This window comes from Mesocricetus auratus, unplaced genomic scaffold, assembly GCF_017639785.1.
Source record: "Mesocricetus auratus isolate SY011 unplaced genomic scaffold, BCM_Maur_2.0 Super-Scaffold_100003, whole genome shotgun sequence".
Taxonomy (NCBI): domain Eukaryota; kingdom Metazoa; phylum Chordata; class Mammalia; order Rodentia; family Cricetidae; genus Mesocricetus; species Mesocricetus auratus.
In genome coordinates, this window is record NW_024429188.1 from 87,724,446 (window position 1) to 87,728,701 (window position 4,256).

Sequence of the window (4,256 nt, forward strand, 5' to 3'; positions counted from 1 at the left end):
TTTTATACTTTTCTTACACAGTAGGAAAAACGTTTTTAACTCAGAGGATCAATAGGCTAGAAAGGAAAGGAATGTAAAAAAAACCCAGAAATCTATGCGTATTCTTTTTTGGTTTTCTGCTTATTTTGTTTTCTTGAGACAAGGCCTCACTATGTAGCCTGTACTGGCCCAGAATTTGATGTGTAGAAGAAGCTAACCTTGAATTCATTGAGACCCACCTTCCTCTTCCTTGTATGTCTAGGTGGAAGTTGCGCACCACCTTGCCCAGGACAAGCCTTGTATGACCATACTGAATGTTGTTTCAGTCTTGATCTTTCAAGATACAGTTGATTCTATTACCTACAACCTGTCCTGGCATATTAGATACTTTCAACAGTCAGATGTGTACACACTCATTAATAAAAAGTACTGTTTAGGGGCTAGAGTGATGGCCCAGCCCTTAAAAATTCTTGCTGTTCTAGAGATCTTGATTTGGTTCACAACACTTCACAACAGAATGTAGCTCTAACCCCAGGACATACAACACCGTCTTATGATCTCTATGGGCACTGCATAGCCATGGTCCACAGACATACATGCAGGCAACACACCCACACATAAAGAGTAATTTAAAAAATAAAAATACATTTTAAAAGAATGTATTGGGTACCAAGATAGCCATGTGCTTCTCTTAGGCTATAAAGGAGAAATGACAAAGATGTGTGTACACTAATCTGTGTATATACACATTAACCTGTATATATACACACTATTATGTGTATATACACACACCAATGCACATACACAAATATTGCTGACCATTTCTATTAGAGTTCTTTGGCACACGAATCACTGTAGCACCCACTCCTTGCTTATCTGAAACCTCGTCCTCCAACATTGAAAGCCTACTGACATTTACCATTCAGTTATTTGTTTGCTCAATCCCAGTACAGCTTATTCAGCACTTTCAAGATCATCAACCTGTGCCCTAATAAGAAACCACTTTGCCACACAAAACGTCAGTGCCTTTTTTTTTTATTCCTATTCCCTTTTAAATATTGGGTTTTATCTCTAGTGTTGGACCCGCACTGGGTTGGCAGTACCCTAGAGCACACCAGATTTGCAGAAAAAGCATGCTCCAGAGGAAGTTGAGGCATGCCTGCTTGAGATTCAATGGCTCCATGTGCAGTTTTCCTCTGATAGGTCCAAGGTGCGGTTGCCATGGTAATAATGTCTGTGCCTTGTCATTATCGATCCACCAATAGTCAGAGAAGCTTTGCAGTCAGGATATTGTTTAGCAGACAGAATGGTTCCTGATGGACACTAATTACTGCTACAAAACCTTGAGTTACTAAAAATATTGCTGGAGGTGAACTGTTTGCATCTGGAGAGTAAATGTCAAATCAGAAAGTCCATGCAAGTAAACAATGGGTCTACTAAATCATCACTAAGTGAGAAACTTCCAAGTACCAATGAAGACAGATTGGGATGCTGCCCAACTTGCTCCTTTTCTAATGATAACCCCAAAATTAAAATCTTTGTATTTTTCCAAATAAATAAATATTCAATTCGTTTAGACTATCTGTTCCTCTAACACAATCCTTTGGGATTCGATGATCTACGAAGTCATACTATTTTAAATCAGCAGTACTTAGTAAATTAAATTCAGATACCTAACCATTATCTGGCAGTAGTTTTATAACACTGAGTTACTGTTCATTCACCCAATAGCAAGTGCTTACTCTATGTCAGGACCTTAAACAAATCTACCTGGGGAAAGATTGTCTAGAATGTGTATTTACACAACGAAAGGACTGTTCTGTGATTACTTTCTGTGTCATGGTTAAAGTGTTCATGGGGGTGGGGGTGGGGCTGAAAGTCTGGTTAAATAGGAATCCAATTCTGTAATTAGGCATTCATCACTCGTGGTAAAAAGATGGGGAAGTGAAACCATTGGAATGGATACCCTAAAAGTTCAGGGTGCAGCCCCCCACTGCTATGCATACTGTAGATCTTGACAAGAACAAATTTGAAAAAGCCTTAGGTTGACGGTAGTGACTTTGCTATATTCTTTGTCAGGGCTGCCACAACAAACCATCAGGTGGCTTACTCCTTGATTTGCAAGTGAACACTTTTTGTTGTCCCTAAGCAGACATCTTTTTGTATGTATGAGCCCCAGGTTCTCTCTGTATACTCCAATCTCCTCCAACCTGGACTAGGACCCACCACCTAATCTCAGCTTCATTTAGTCTCCCCTTTAAAGAGCATCTCCAGTCCATAACACTACCCCAAGCAATCACTGCAGTCCAACAATATTTAACAGAATGTTGCTATATTGGTCAAACTGACCCTGAACTCTGCAGTTCAAAGTATCCTTCTGCTGGCCCTCCAAGCACGCTCTACCACACTTGGCTTTCAAATAAAATCTTAAAGTTATGAAACTGTAATAACAATGGTAAGATGGAAAATTGTAAGTAAAATTAAATAGTCTATGGCTGCTTTTTTGGATCAGTGTGTAAGGCAGTATGTGTAATATATCTAAATCAGACTAAGATAGGGCAGATTGACAGCATAGAATGTCAGGGTTTATGAGGAGTTGATAAATGTTTGATTACACATACAGATACTGAAATAAATGCCTCAAACCCCAGTTCATTCCCTCAAGTACACTTTATAAAACCTTTGAGATTTACTTATACAGCACAAAAATTTACCCAGTTAAAGTACACCAGTGCAATGGCTCCTGCATATAATCTGATTTGTACAGCTATCATTCCTGACTTTAGAATATCGTCATTGTTCCAAGAAGACACACTGTACCCATTCGCAACCACTTTTCACTTCTCCCATCCTACTAACAAACACTTTGTCTCCATGGAGATATGCTTACCGTGGACATTTTACGGAAGGGGAATGAAACAACATGTAACTCTATGTGCTTAGCTTCTTTCGTGCCATAGCACAGATTGGTACTTAATTCTGTTTAATTTCTAAATAATGACCCATGGCACATTTCGTTTATCCATTCATTAGCTGGTGGGCAGTTGTTTCCAGTCTTTGGCTACTAGGAATAATGTTGTTCAGATCATCTATGCAAACTCGTTTTGTGTGAACATTTGTTTACATTTCTCCTGGGTAAGACCTAGGAGTAGAGTTGCTGGGTCATATTTTTAATTTTTTCGAGAACCTATCAAAATGTTCTTCATAACACTGCCTTTTTGCATCTCTACCAGCTGTATAAATATTATCTAAAATACCATTCAGAGATGGCCTTACTATTTTAAACTTTTTGTTTGTTTGCTTGTTTTTCGAGACAGGGTTTCTCTATACCTTTGGAGCCTGTCTTGGAACTCGCTCTGTAGACCAGTCTGGCCTCGAACTCACAGAGATCTGCCTGCCTCTGCCTCCCGAGTGCTGGGATTTAAGGCCTGTGCCACCACTGCCTGGCCTTATTTTAGACATTTTAAAAGATGTATTTATTATATATTATATGTATATGGTGTTTTTTAATAATTTCTTTATTTTTATTTTATGTACATTGGTGTTTTGCCTGCATGCATGTCTGTGTGAGGGTGTCAGATCTCCTGGAACTGAGTTATAGACAGTTATGAGCTGCCATGTGGGTGCTGGGAATTGAACCCAGATTCTCTGTAAGAACAGCCGGTGCTCATAACCACTGAGCCATCTCTCCGGCCACAAAATATTCAGTCTTACAGGCACAATTTAGACAACCTTCTCACATTCAATGTCCACCTCTGCATTAAAACAATAGAAGATAGATATAATGCTTCTTCCAGGATTTCTAGCAGATCTTTAAAATATGAGTGTAGCTGGGTGGTGGTGTCGCACGTCTTAAATCCCAGCACTTGGGAGGCAGACACAGGCAGATCTCTGTGAGTTCGAGGCCAGCCTGGTCTACAGAGTGATTTTCAGGACAGGCTCCAAAGCTATACAGAGAAACTCTGTCTTGAAAAAACAACAACAAAAAGAGTGTAAAGCGCAAACCCTTAAGAAAAAATAGTGATCCAAGATTATATGAAGCACCTGCGTAAGAGTTGCACCTGCATAAGAGTTGAGACTCCTGGTTTGAAGTTCTGGTTCTAGTAACTTCTAACATTTAGAATCCTTTTTATTTTGCTTTGTATTTTTGTTGTTGTTGTTTGTTTCTTTAGACATGGTTTCTCTGTGTATCCCTGGTTGTCCCAGAACTCACTCTGTAGACCAGAAGTCTAGCTTTGAACTCAGAGATCTGCCTGCTCTGCCGTCTGAGTACTAGG

General features: G+C 39.5%; 1 non-coding gene across 1 annotated transcript; it reads left to right on the forward strand.

Annotated features, from left to right (window-relative positions):
• Positions 1 to 1,045: 1,045 nt before the first annotated feature.
• LOC121140094 lies at positions 1,046 to 1,320 on the forward strand. The gene has a single exon (XR_005876927.1).
• Positions 1,321 to 4,256: the final 2,936 nt, after the last annotated feature.